At 36.4% G+C, this 15,378-nt stretch overlaps 1 long non-coding RNA gene across 6 annotated transcripts in view; it reads right to left on the bottom strand.

Annotated features, from left to right (window-relative positions):
- LOC147915357 (uncharacterized) overlaps positions 1 to 15,378 on the bottom strand; it is a 73,088-nt gene that overhangs the window by 42,844 nt on the left and 14,866 nt on the right. For 3 of the 6 annotated variants that reach the window (XR_015553929.1, XR_015553930.1, XR_015553932.1), the window contains exon 3: positions 9,720 to 9,855. This is a non-coding gene — a long non-coding RNA (uncharacterized LOC147915357). Of the gene's footprint in view, positions 1 to 7,391; positions 9,165 to 9,719; positions 9,856 to 15,378 lie in introns of those variants that run through there. The other 3 variants (XR_015553927.1, XR_015553928.1, XR_015553931.1) reach the window with 3 other exon arrangements.

Below are 15,378 nucleotides of genomic sequence, written 5' to 3'. Positions count from 1 at the left end.
TCAACATAATAAAGACCATATATGACAAACCCACAGCTAATATCATCCTCAATGGTGAAAAACTGAAAGCTATCCCTCTAAGAACAGGAACCAGACAAGGATGCCCACTGTCACCACTCCTATTTAACATAGTATTGGAAGTCCTAGCCAGAGCAATCAGGCAAGAGAAAGAAATAAAAGGGATCCAAATTGGAAAGGAAGAAGTGAAACTGTCACTATTTGCAGATGACATGATTTTATATATAGAAAACCCTAAAGAATCCACCAGAAAACTTTTAGAAGTAATAACGACTATGGTAAAGTTGCAGGATACAAAATCAACATACAAAAATCAGTTGCATTTCTGTACACTAACAACGAAGTAGCAGAAAGAGAAATTAAGAATACCATCCCATTTACAATTGCAACAAAAAGAATAAAATACCTAGGAATAAACTTAACCAAAGAGGTGAAAGATCTGTACACCGAAAACTATAAAACATTGCTGAAAGAAATTGAAGAGGACACAAAGAAATGGAAAGATATTCTGTGCTCTTGGATTGGAAGAATTAACATAGTTAAGATGTCCATACTTCCTAAAGCCATCTATAGATTCAATGCAATCCCTATCAAAGTTCCAACAACATTTTTCACAGAAATAGAACAAAGAATCCTAAAATTTATATGGAACAACAAAAGACCCCGAATAGCTAAAGGAATCCTGAGAAAAAAGAACAAAGCTGGAGGTATCACACTCCCTGATTTCAAAATATACTACAAAGCTATAGTAACCAAAACAGCATGGTACTGGCACAAAAACAGACACACAGATCAATGGAATAGAATCGAAAGCCCAGAAATAAACCCACACATCTATGGACAGCTAATCTTCGACAAAGGAGCCAAGAACATACAATGGGGAAAAGAAAGTCTCTTCAACAAATGGTGTTGGGAAAACTGGATAGCCACATGCAAAAATGAAAGTAGACCCTTACCTTACACCATACACAAAAATTAACTCCAAATGGATTAAAGACTTGAATGTAAGACCTGAAACTGTGAAACTTCTAGAAGAAAACATAGGCAGTACGCTCTTCCACATCAGTCTTAGCAACATCTTTTCAAACACCACATCTGACCAGGCAAGAGAAACAATAGAAAAAATAAACAAATGGGACTACATCAAACTAAAAAGCTTCTGCACAGCAAAGGAAACCATCAACAAAAGCGAAAAGACAACCTAACAATTGGGAGAAGATATTTGCAAACCATACATCTGATAAGGGCTTAATCTCCAAAATATATAAAGAACTCATGCATCTCAACAACAAAAACTAGCAACCCAATTAAAAAATGGGCAAAAGACCTGAACAGACATTTCTCCAAAGAAGATATACAGATGGCCAACAGACACATGAAAAGATGTTCAAAATCACTAACTATCAGGGAAATGCAAATCAAAACTACAATGAGATATCACCTCACGCCTGTCAGAATGGCTATAATTAACAAGACAGGAAACAACATGTGTTGGAGAGGTTGTGGAGAGAAGGGAACTCTCATACACTGCTGGTGGGAGTGCAAACTGGTGCAGCCACTATGGAAAACAGTATGGAGATTCCTCAAAAAATCAACGATAGAACTACCATATGATCCAGCTATTCCACTGTTGGGTATTTATCCAAAGAACTTGAAAACACCAATTTGCAAAGGTACATGCACCCCTGTGTTCATTGCAGCCATATTCACGATAGCCAAGACTTGGAAGCAACCTAAGTGCCCATCAAGGGACGAATGGATAAAGAAGCTGTGGTATATATACACAATGGAATACTACTCAGCCATAAGAAACGACGAAATCCAGCCATTTGTGACAACATGGATGGACATTGAGGGTATAATGCAAAGTGAAATAAGTCAGAGGGAGAAGGTCAAATACCGTATGATTTCCTTCATTAAGTAGTAGATAATAACAACAATAAACAAACACATAGGGACAGAGATTGGATTGGTGGTTACCAGAGGGGAAGGGGGGAGGGAGGAGGGTGAAAGGGATAATTCGGTACATGTGTGTGGTGATGGGTTGTAATTAGTATTTTGGTGGTGAACATGATGTAGTCCATGCAGAAATAGAAGTACAATGATGTACACCTGAAATTTTTACAATGTTATAAACCAATGTTACTGCAATAAACAAAAAATTTAAAAAAAAAAAAAAAAAAAAAGAAGACCTATCAGCAATTTAGGGTGTAGAAACAAACCCAACATCCATTACACCAATTAAAGGAAGATAAAATGATCTAAATTTCTGAAAATATATCATCCATAATGTCCATCATACAATAAAAAAACTACTAGAAATGTAAAGAAGCAGGAAAATGTAAGCCACAATCAAGAAAAAAACTCAATATAAACAGATCCTGAGACTGCTTAAATGCCAAAATTCACCTATAAGGAATTTTAAAGAGCTATTATAAATATGTTAAAAGAGTTAAAGGAAAACATGAATATAATGAGTGAACAGATGGTGTATCTCCCCATAGAAATGGAAACTATAAAAAGAAAAAATGAGAATTCTAGATATGAAAATTACAGTATCTGAATTTTTAAAATTCATTGACGTTACTATTGACTTTACAGAAATAAAAAATACTATAAGAGAATACTATGAACAATTGTACTCTAACAAATTAGACAACCTAGATGAAATGGACAACTTCCTAGAAAACACAAATTACCAAAACTGTCTCAGAGGATATAGAAAATTTAACCAAACCTATAACAAGTAAAGAGATTGAATCAGTAATCAAAACTTCTGCAAAGGAAAGCCCAGGACCAGATGGCTTCACTGGTGGATTTTACTAAGCATTTAAAGGAGAGGAAGCACTGATCTTCAAACTCTTCCCAAAAAATAGAACATTAGGGAACATTCCCCAACTCATTCTATGAGGCCAGCATCACCCTAATATTAAAGCTATACAAAGATATTACTAGAAAAGTCAACTACAGACCAATATCCCTTATGAATATGCATGCAAAAATTCTTAACAATACTAGCAAACTGAATCCAGCTGCATATTAAAAGGATTATACACCATGGCTAAATGGGATTTGCCCCAGGAATACAAGGATGGTTGAACATAAAAATATCAACCAATATGTTATACCACATTAATAGAACAAATTTTTTAAAATGAATTTTTCTCAAATTTGGTTACAAACATCAATCTACATAATGAAGAAGAAGCACACTGAACACTAAGTAGAAAAAATACAAACAAAACTACAACTAGGCACATTATAGTCAAACTGCTGAAAACGAAAGATAAAGAAAAAATATTCAAAGCAGCTAAAAAAAAAAGGCACAACATTCAGAATAACAATACAAATCCTACAAATGATGGCTAATTTCTCATGTGAAACCATGGATGCCAGAAGAGAATGGAACAACAGCGTTGAAGTGCTGAAAGTAAAACCTATGTATACATATAGTAGTCCATCCCTATCTGAGGTTTCACTTTCCACAGTTTCAGTTACCCATGGTCAACAGTGGTCTGAAAATATTAAGTGGAAAATTCCAGAAATAAACAATTCATAAGGTTTAAATTGCATGGTGTTCTGAGCAGCAGGACGAAATCTCAAGCCATCCTGCTCTACCTTGCCTGGGACTCAAATCATCCCTTTGCCCAGCATATCCACACTGTGTATGCTACCCACCCATTAGTCGGTAGCCCTCTAGGTTATCAGATGAACTGTGGCAGCATCCCAGTGCTTGTGTTCAAGTAACCCTTATTTTACTTAATAAAGGCCCCAAAGCACAAAAGTAGGGTCCTACTCTTCGGGGCAATTTGGATATGCCAAGAAGAAGGCTTAAAGTACATCCTTTAAGTGAAAAGGAAAGTTCTCAACTTAATACAGAAAGAAAAAAATCATATGCTGCGGTTGCTAAGATCTATGGTAAATTTCATTACAGTATATTGTTATAATTGTTCTATTTTTAGTTACTGTTGTTAATCTCTTACTTTGCCTAATTTGTAAATTTAACTTTATCATAGGTATGTATGTATAGGAAAAAACATAGTATATATAGGGCTTGGTACTATCTGTGGTTTCAGGCATTCACTGGGGGTCTTAGAACACATCCCCTGTGGACCAGTGTATGAATATTCCTATACTCAAAGAAAACATCCTTTAAAAATGAGGTTGCAAGATAAGCAAAAGCTCAGAAAATTCATCACAAGCAGACCTGTATGACAAAAAATGCTAAGGAAGCTCTTCAGGCTACAGGGAAATAATATCAGAAGGAAAGATATCTACACGAAAAAATGGAGAGTACTAGAAATGTTAAATGTTGGGAAAATACAAAGGACAATCTTTTTCTTTCCTTATTTTCTTTAAAAGGAAACTGATTTTTTAAATAAAAAGATATTTTATTATGGTGTTTGTCATATATAGAAGTGAAATAATTTGACAATACAACAGTGGTGTTTTTAAAATCTGTTGAAAAATTATTTGACAATTCTTTTTTCAGACTAATTCCCCTCTCCTTAGTGATTTGTTTCTAAGGAATAAAATGCAGCAGAAGTGATGCTATGTGATTTCCAAAGGTAGGTAATGAAAAAGATAGCTTCTACCTGCCATATTCTCTCTCTCTCTCTCTCATCACTTGCTCTGTGGAAGCCATCTGGTAAAGACACTCAGGCAGCAACCTGTGGGGAGGTTCATGGAGGGAAGACTGAGGCCTCCCACCAAGAACTAGCACCAACTTGCCTGCCATGTGACTAAGCCATCTTAGATTCTGATCACTCAGCCCCAGTCAACATCTTAATTGCAACTCTCAAGGCAAAACTACCCACTGAGACTACTCTCAAAATCCTGATCTGCAGAAATCATAAGGATAATAAATTTTTTTGTTTTTTGTTGTTTTACTTGAAAAGGGAACCCCAAATACTTCTGATACTTTAACTATTTTCTTCCAGTTTTATGGAGATATAATTGACATACAGCACTGGATAGGTTTAAGGTGTACAGCATAACGATTTGATTTATATATACTGCGCAATGATTACCACAATAAGTTAACATCCATCATCTCATCTAGAAACAAAAAAAAAAAAGAAAAAGAAAAAAAATGTTTTTTCTTTATAATGAAATCTGTTAGGATTTACTCTCTTAACAACTTTCAAGTATACCATGCGGCAGTATTAACTGTAGTCATCATATTGTACATTACATTCCTAGTACTTATTTATCTTATAACTGGAAGTTTGTACCTTTTGACCACCTTCCTCCAGTTCTCCCTCCTCCCACACCCCCACCTGTGAAACCCAAAATCTGATCCCTTTTCCTATGAGTTTGGGGTTTGTTTGGTTGTTTTTTTTTTAGATTACACATATAAATGAGATTATACAGAATTTGTCTTTCTCTGTCTGACTTATCTACATAAGTCCATAGGTCCATCCATGTTGTTGCAAATGGCAGGATTTCCTTCCTTTTTATGACTTAATATTCAATTATATATATGTGTGTGTGTATATATATACACACACACACACACACACAATAATGCTTCTATGAACATGGGGGCACAGATATCTCTTCAACATAGTGTTTTGATTTCCTTTGGATATATTCTCAGAAATGGAATTTTGGATCATATGGTAGTTCTATTTTTAACTTTTTGAGGAACCGCCATACTGTTTTCCATAGTGGCTACACCAATTTACAGTTCCACCAACAGTGCACTTTCTTCACATTATTATCTCTTGTCTTTTTGAGGATAGCCATTCTGACAGGTGTGGAGTGATATCTCATTGTGGTTTTAATTTGCATTTCCCTAGTGATTAGTGATGTTGAGCACCTTTTCATGTACCTGTCGGCCATTTGTATATCTTCCTTGGAAAAATGTCCGTTCAGGTCCTTTGCCCATTTTTAAATTGGATTATTTGTTTTTTGCTATTGAGTTATGTGAGTTCTTTATATATTTTGGATATTAACCCCTTATCAGATATATGGTTTGCAGATATATTTTACCATTCCATAGGTTGTTTTTCTATTTTGTTGATTTTTTCTTTTTTTGTGCGGAAGCTTGATGTATTCCTACTTGTTTATTTTTTATTTTGTTGCTTATGCTTTAGGTGTCACATCCAAAAAATCATTACCAAGACCCATGTCAAGGAGCTTTTTTCTTATGTTGTCTTCTAGAAGCCTAATTGTTTCCAGTCTTACATTTAAGTCTTTAATCTATTTTAGTAAATTTTTGTGAGTAGTGTAAGATACAGGTCTAGTTCCATTCTTCTACATGTGAATATCAAATTTTCTCCACACCATTTATTGAAGAGACCATTTTTTCTCCATTAAATGTTCTTGGTTCTCTTGTCAAATATTAATTGACCACATATGCATGGATTTATTTCTGGGCTCTTGATTCTGTTTCATTGGTCTATGTGTCTGTTTTTATGCCAGTACTATACTGTTTTGATTACTATAGCTTTGTAATATAGCTTAAAATCAGGAAATGTGATGCCTCTCGCTTTGTTCTCCTTGCTCAAGATTGCTTTGACTATTTGTAGTCTTTCATGGTTCCATATAAATTTTAGAATTGTTGTTTATACTTCTGTAAAAAAATGTCATTGGAATCTTGATAGGGAGTTTATTAAATCTGTAGATGGCTTTGACTAATATGGACATTTTAATAATGTTAATTATTCTAATCCATGAACATGGGATACATTTCTATTTATTTGTATCTTCTTTAATTTCTTTCATCAAAGTCTTATAGTTTTCAGTGTAGAGAACTTTTACCTCCTTGGTTAAATTTATTCCCAAGTATTTACTGTTTTCAATGCTTTTGTAAATGGGATTGTTTTCTTTATTTCTTTTTCAGATAATTCGTTCTTAGTGTATAGAAATGCTACTAAATTTTTGTATGTATAATTTTGTATCCTTGACTAAATTCATTGATTAGATCAGTTTTTTGGTGGAGTCTTTAGGATTTTCAATACATAAAATAATGTCATCTGCAAACAGAAAGAATTTTACTTCTTCCTTTCCAATTCTGATTCCTTTTATTTCTTTTTCTTGCCTGATTGCTCTGACTAGGACTTCCAGTACCAGGTTGAATAGGAGTGGTGAGTGTGGGCACCTTTGTCTTGTTCCTGATCTTAGAGGAAAAGATTTCAACCTTTCACCATTGAGTATAATGTTAGCTGTGGGCTTGTCATATATGGTTTTTATTATGTTGAGGTGCGTTCCTTTTACATCTAATCTGTTAATAGTTTTTATCCTAAACAGATGTCAAATTTTGTTAAGTGCCTTTTCTGTGATAAATGTTTACTGTTATTTTAAGTCAGTAACTTTTTGGGTGATAGGCACAGAAAGGATGAGGGGAGGGTAAACAAAATCCAACTGTGTGAAGGTCTCTACATTTTACTTAAGTGGCACAATATGAAGTATCCATGATAAATAATGGATGCATATTATGATCCCTAGGTTAACAAATGAAAATAATATAGAGACTTATAGGTAAGAGATCAATAGAGTGTAAAAATAGAATACAAAAACATTTGATTAATCAAAAAAAAAACAAAAAAGGTAAATAAGGGCAACAAAAGAGATGGGACAAACAAATTTAAAAGCAAGATGTACACTTCAACCAACCATATTAATAATTACATGGAATGTAAATAAACAGTACATTCTAATTAACAGCGTGAGGTGTTCAGACTGCATAATAGAGCAATACCCATCATACGAAAGTAAAAGGATAGAGAAATATATACCATGCAAACAGTAAGCATGTGGTTACACTAATTTCAGAAAAATATACCTAAACATGAAGAGCATTAACAGAAATAAAGAGGGACAATTTACAAGGATAAAAGGTCAATTCATTGGAAAGATATATTAATCATATTTATGCAAATAATAGAGCTTCAAAATACATGAAAAAAACAGAATTAAAGAGCAAAATACGTAAATCTATAATCATAGCTCAAGTTTTCAACTCACCTCAGTAACTGAATAAAACAACTAGAAAGAAAAACAGCAAGGAAATAGCACATTTGAACAAAACTGTTGACCAACCTAATATGATTGAAAATTGTAGAACACTACAACCAATACCTATACCATACAAAAGCTTTCAAATGCACATGGACATGTTCTAGATCTTGGTTGGTTACTTTGTTATACATTTGTCAAAATTCATCAAATGTACATTTAATATCTGTGCTATTCACTATGGGTAAATTTTGCCTCAATTCTTTTTTAAAAAGGGATCAGCCAGTTTAGGATTTGGTGATCTCTCAAGACAGGCAGAAAAAATCCATGTGATCAGGAAGAAAAGTCTTTAATTTGGGGGAGGAGATTTCAGGATGAAGCTGCCCTCTCCCTCCCAGCTGTGGGCCTTGAGGTATCCTGAAGACTCAGCTCCCCTGCCCCATCCCTACGCCCGGACCAGAGTCAGCAGGACCAAGCCTCTAATTCTGGAGACCCCCTCCAGTCAGGAAAAGACAGGATGCTTTCTTCTCCACAGCCATGGTTCAGGCCATTTTGGGGAGGGGGTTATCCCCCAGTACCTCTCATTCTGGACAGTCTTGAGAGATCTTCAGGGTTAAAATCTGTGGGGTGTGGGAAAGAGGGAAGGAGGTGGCTCAAATATCTTGCCCATCATCAGAACAGGCCACACTTGTCTGCACATTCAAGTCCTTCCTAGTCAGAGAGACTCTTCCTCCTCTCTCCTCCATTTCCTCTTTTTCTGCCTTCCTTGGTTTGGATCAAAACCAAAAGAGAAAACCAAAAGACATGAGTCTGGGTTCCGGCCCTGTGGCTTCTCCGAGGCTGTGGGATGCAGGTGAGCCATCACTGACCTTCTCTGGAGTTTCGTTTCCTCGTATGGCCCTTTGTTCCTGACAGAGCCTCTTGCTATTACCGCCAAAAACTGGGAGGATGTTGGGAAAGGAGGAAACAGCAGTGGCGAGAGGGCATCTGACCCTAAATGCCATCTGGTCTTGTCACTCTCCTGCTTCAAAACCTGTGGCCCTCAGCTAGCGAGGTTCTTCATCATGTGGCCCAGTGCCTCCTCCTGCGTCAGGTCCGCCATCACGAGCCCCAGGAACAACCATGATCCAGGCCACACCTGGAAGCCTCCAGCACAGCAGGTTCCCTCACATCTTGGTGTCCTCCTACAGAGTCCCTCCATGTGGCACGCCTGCATGGCCCACCCCACCCCCCTGGGCTGGCCTGGTCCTCAAGCCTGGTCCGCATTAAAGTGCTTAAAAACATCAGCTTTACTATCCCACCAACCCCTCTCTGAGCATCCCCCTGCTGACACCTAGTAGACAAAGTTGGCTTCCAGCCTTCCACAATTTAGACTGGCTGTTCCAGGTCTTTTTAAGCCCCAGAAGACTTTTTTTTTTTTCCAGCCCAATCAGTGTCACTATTAGAGTTATGCAGAATATGGAAAGAAAAACAGCAACGATAAACGAGAGTTTTCTTTCCAGACAGATGGTAGGCACTTTTAATGCCATTTTGTCATCATTTTGCTCCCAAATTACTGTAAAATTCTGCTTCCAAAATTTCTTCCCATTTGGGTCTAGAATTAGCTTTTAAACTCATAAAAGGTAAAAAAAAAAAAAAAAAAAAGGCAGAAATACAAGTTCCCCTCTTTAAACAAAGCAGCCATACATGGACAGAAATCACCACAGGCTGCCCCTGTCCAGCTCACCTTGCTCTCTTACCTCTGGGGTATTAAATAGCTCCATTATGTCCCTGCAGGATGCTTTGTCAATCTGATGAGGATGTTTGGGCATAAATTCCATTGTGCTGGGCTGAAAAGGGAGGGAGATTTTCCCTCCTGAGAAAATAACAGGGAAACTGGGAAAAGAACAAAGGAAAATGTGAAGCAAAAAAAAAAACCCAAACCTGGTCCAAAACAGGAAAGGATTTTAAGACTGGTCATTTTCTTTCCCTCTGATCATTCTCAGGGTAGTGAGAAAGCACTGGCCTCGGCTTGGATTTCTTTCTTTCTTTCTTTTTTTTTTTTTTGGTGAGGAAGATTAGCCCTGAGCTAACGTCTGTTGCCAATCCTCCTCTTTTTGCTGAGGAAGACTGGCCCTGGGCTAACATCCGTGCCCATCTTCCTCTACTTTATGCGGGATGCTGCCACGGGATGGCTTGATAAGGCGATGCATAGACCCGTGCTTGGGATCCGAACCTGCAAACCTCGGGCCGCTGAAGCAGAAAGCTTGAACTTAACCACTGCGGCACCGGGCCAGCTCTCAGCTTGGATTTTAAGAGAGCTTTTGTGTGGCAGAGAAAGCCTTTGTTTTGTCTCTTTTTTTTTTTTACCCAAATAAACAAATAGAAGGGAGTAGAGGGGTGGATATGGACCAAGTCATATCATAACCCTGAGCTATGAAAGAATGAGGTAAAGACATCCACACACAAATACACTTGTCTTTTGACCTCCTGTGTGTCAGACAAAGTTATTTTCTGCTCATGGACTTTGAGGTCCTCAGAAATAAAGACCATGCCTTTCTTATCTGTGAGGTCTTACTGCCCAGCACCAGGCCTGGTTCACAATAAGTACTCAATAAATGACAAATAGGTGGATGGATGCATGGATGGATGGATGGATGGATGGATGGATGGATGGATGGATGGATGGATGGATGGACGGATGGACGGACGGATGATTTTAGCCCTAAGAATTAGCTGGGAGATAAAGGAGAAGTAGGTATAGATAATCCATTCTGAATAATCAACAGTTCACTAAATAGTCCTTCCTTTCAAGTATCCTCCTGAGGACCTTTTAAAATTAGGTAGTGGTCCAAGTTCTCAAAACACATGAACTCAAACGAATTTTTTTTATTGATGTCAAAATAGTTTATAACATTGTGAACTTACTAGTTGTACATTATTATTTGTCTGTCACCATGTAAACGCATCCCTTCAACACTTGTGCCCACCTGCCTCCCCATGCTAACCACCAAACTGTTCTCTCTGTCCATGTGTTAGTTTATCTTCCACATATGAGTGAAATCATGTGGTGTTTGTCTTTCTCTGTCTGGCTTATATTGCTTAACATAATACCCTCCAGGTCCATCCATGTTGTTGCAAATGGGGTGATTTTGTCTTTTTTGATGCCTGAGTAGTATTCCATTGTATATATATACCACATCTTCTTTATCCAATCATCAGTCAAGGGACACTTGGGTTGCTTCCAACATCTTGGCTATAGTGAATAATGCTGCAATGAACATAGGGGTGCATAAGCCTCTTTGGATTGTTGATTTCAAGTTCTTTGGATAAAAACCCAGTAGTGGGATAGCTGGATCATGAGTTATTTCTATTTTTAATTCTTTGAGAAAGTCTCCATACTGCTTTCCATAGAAGCTGCACCAGTTGGCATTCCCACCAGCAGTGTATGAAGGTTCCCGTTTCTCCACAACCTCTCCAACATTTATTTTTTGCCTTGGTGATTATAGCCATTCTAATGTGTGTAAGGTGTTATCTTAGTGCAGTTTTGATTTGCATTTCCCTGATGATTAGTGATGAACATCTTTTCATGTGCCTATTGGCCATCTGTATATCTTCCTTGGAAAAATGTCTGTTCATATCCTCTGTCCATTTTCTGATTGGCTTGTTCATTTTTTTGTTGTTCAGTTGTGTGAGTTCTTTATATATTATGGAGATTAACCCCTTGTTGGATATATGATTTGCAAATATTTTTTCCCAGCTGGTGGGTTGTCTTTTCATTTTTATCCTGGTTTCATTTGCCTTGCAGAAGCTCTTTAGCGTGATGAAGTCACACTTATTTTTTCTTATGTTTCTCTTTTCCGAGTAGACATGGAATTCAAAAATATCCCTCCATCACTGATGTCAAAGAGTGTTCTGCCTATGGTTTCTTCCAGGAGTTTTATCTTCAAGTTTTTGACCCATTTTGAGTTAATTTTTGTGTATGGTGAAAGAAAATAGTCTACTTTCACTCTTTTGCATGTGGCTGTCCAGTTTTCCCAGCACCGTTTATTGAAAAGACTTTCCTTTCTCCATTGTATGTTCTTAGCTCCTTTGTCAAAGATTAGCTGTCCATAGATGTGTCATTTTATTTCTCGGATTTCAATTCTGTTCCACTCATCTGTGTCTGTTTTTGTACCAGTACCATGCTGTTTTAATTATTATAGCTTTGTAGTATATTTTGAAGTCAGGGATTGTGATGCCTCCAGCTTTCTTCTTTTTTCTCAGGATTGCTTTAGCTATTCATGGTCTTTTTTGCCCCATATGGATTTTAGGATTCTTTGTTCTATTTCCATGAAGAATGTCATTGGGCTTCTGATTGGGATTGCGTTGAATCTGTAGATTGCTTTAAGTAGTATGGACATTTTAAATATGTTTAGTCTTCCAATCCATGTGCATGGGATATCTTTCCATTTCTTTATGTCATTGATTTCTTTCAATAATGTCTTATAGTTTTCATTGTACAGATCTTTCACCTCCTTGGTTAAATTTATTCCTAGGTATTTTATTCTTTTTGTTGCGATTGTAAATGAGATTTTATTCTTGAGTTCTCTTTCTGTTAGTTCCTTGTTAGAGTATAGAAATGCAACTGATTTTTGTAAGTTGATTTTATACCCTGCACCTTTCCTGTAGTTGCTGATTATTTCTAATAGTTTTCCAATGGATTCTTTAGGGTTTTCTATATATAAAATCATGTCATCTGCAAACAGTGAGAGTTTCACTTCTTCATTGCCTATTTGGATTCCTTTTATTCATTTTTCTTGCCTAATTGTTCTGACCAAAACCTCCAATATTATATTAAATAAGAGCGGCGAGAGTGGGCACCCTTGTCTTGTTCCTGTTCTCAGAAGAATGGCTTTCAATTTTTCCCTGTTGAGTATGATGTTGGCTGTGGGTTTGTCATATATGGCCTTTATTAGGTTGAGGTACTTTCCTTCTATACCCATTTTGTTGAGAGTTTTTATCATAAATAAAATTGATGTTAGATCTTGTCAAATGCTTTCTCTGCATCTATTGAGATGATCATGTGGTTTTTATTCCTTGTTCTGTTAATGTGGTATATCACATTAATTAATTTGTGGATGTTGAACCATCCCTGTGTCCCTGGTATAAACCCCACTTGATCATGGTGTATGATCTTTTTAATGTATTGCTGTATTAAGTTTGCCAATATTTTGTTGAGGATTTTTGCATCTATGTTCATCAGCATTATTGGCCTGTAATTTTCCTTCTTTATATTGTCCTTGTGTGGCTTTGGTATCAGGGTGATGTTGGCCTCATAAAATGTGTTAGGAAGTGTTCCATCTTCCTCTGTTTTTTGGAATAGTTTGAGAAGGATAGGTATTAAATCTCCTTCGAATGTTTGGTAAAATTCTCCAGAGAAGCCATCTGATCCTGGGCTTTTATTTTGTGGGAAATTTTCATTACTGTTTCAATCTATTTGCTTGTGATTGGTCCATTCAGATTCTCTATTTCTTCTTGATTCAGTTTTGGGAGGTTGCATGAGTCTAAGAATTTATCCATTTCTTCTAGATTGTCCAGTTTGTTGGCATATGGTTTTTCATAGTATTCTCTTATAATCCTTTGTATTTCTGTAGTATCTGTTGTAATTTCTCCTCTTTCATTTCTAATTTTATTTATTTGAGGCTTCTCTCTTTTTTTCTTGGTGAGTCTGGCTAAGGGTCTGTCAATTTTCTTCATCTTCTCAAAGAACCAGTTTTTTGTTTCATTTAGACTTTCTACTTTTTTTTTTATTTCTATTTCATTTATTTCTGCTCTAATTTTTATTTCCCTCCTTCTGCTGACTTTGGGCTTTGTTTGTTCTTCTTTTTCTAATTCTGTTAGGTGTGTTTAAGAATGCTTATTTGGGATTTTTCTTGTTTGTTAAGGTGGGCCTGTATTGCTATGCACTTCCCTCTCAGGACCACTTTTGCTGCATCCCATATGAGTCAGTATGGTATATTTTCATTTTCCTTTGTCTCCAGATATTTTTTTATTTCTCCTTTAACTTCTTCAATGATTCATTGGTTGTTCAGTAGCGTGTTGTTTAGTCTCCACATCTTTGTCACTTTCCCAGTTTTTTTCTTGTAGTTGATTTCTAGTTTCATAGCATTATGGTCTGAAAAGATGCTTGTTATGATTTCAACCTTTTTAAATTTATAGAGGCTTGCCTTGTTTCCCAACATATGGTCTATCCTTGAGAATGTTCCATGCACACTTGAGAAGAATGTGTTTGGATGGAGTGCTCTATATATATCTATTAAGTCCATCTCGTCTAGATTTTTGTTTAAGTCCAGCATTTCCTTATCGACTTTCTGTCTGGATGATCTATCCATTGATGGAAGTGGGGTGTTAATATCCCCTACTATTATTGTGTTGTTGTTAATGTCTCCTTTTAGGTTTGTTAATAGTTGCTTTATGTACTTTGGTGCTCCTGTGTTGGGTGCATATATACTTATAAGTGATATGTCTTCTTTGTGGAGTGTCCTTTTTATCATTATATATTGCCCCCTTTGTCTCTCATTAGTTGTTTTATCTTGAGGTCTACTTTGTCTGGTATAAGTATGGCAACATCTGCTTTCTTTTGTTTGCCATTAGCTTGGAGTATTGTCTTCCATCCCCTCACTCTGAGCCTGTGTTTGTCCTTAGAGCTGAGATGTGTTTCCTGGAGGCAGCATATTGTTGGATCTTGTTTTTTAATCCATCCCACTGCTCTGTGTCTTTTGATTGGAGAATTCAATCCATTTATATTTAGAATGATTATTGATATATGAGGGCTTAATGTTGTTATTTTATCACTCATTTTCCTGTTCTTTTGCATTTGCTTTGTTTCTCATCTCGTGTGTTTTGGACTACCAATTCAGTTTGGTAGTTCTGTATGATGGTTTTCTTAGTTTTCTCTTTATTTATTGTATGTGTCTGTGTTCTGATTATTTGTTTAGTGGTTACCTAAACCACTAAACAAATATATGTTTGTTTGTTAAACAAACAGAGGTTTTTATAACAAATCTCATAGATGAGATAGTCTATTTTCTGATAGCTTCTTCTTTCCTTAAACTAAGTCTATTCCATCCCTTTCCTCTTCTCATTTTAAGTTATTATTGTCACAGTTATTCCATCTTGTGTTGTGAGTTTGTCTTTAAAGTGATGAGGTTATATTTATTTTTGGTGTTTTCCTTCCCTTAATCTTTGATGTTATAATTAAGTGTTTGCTAATCTAGTCTGATAGAGAGCTGAAATTTTTCTGATTTTGTCTACCTATTTTTCTGTTTGTGCAAAGATTTGTATCCCCTTCCTCTTTTATTTTTTAGGCATGAGGGCTTTCTTGAACATTTCTTGTTGTGGGGTCTTGTGGAAATGAACTCCCTTAGCTTTTGTTTA

The sequence above is a fragment of the Ceratotherium simum genome, chromosome 13 (assembly GCF_057802395.1).
Source record: "Ceratotherium simum simum isolate JZ-2026a chromosome 13, ASM5780239v1, whole genome shotgun sequence".
Classification (NCBI taxonomy): domain Eukaryota; kingdom Metazoa; phylum Chordata; class Mammalia; order Perissodactyla; family Rhinocerotidae; genus Ceratotherium; species Ceratotherium simum.
This window is presented reverse-complemented; position numbering and strand designations above follow the sequence as displayed.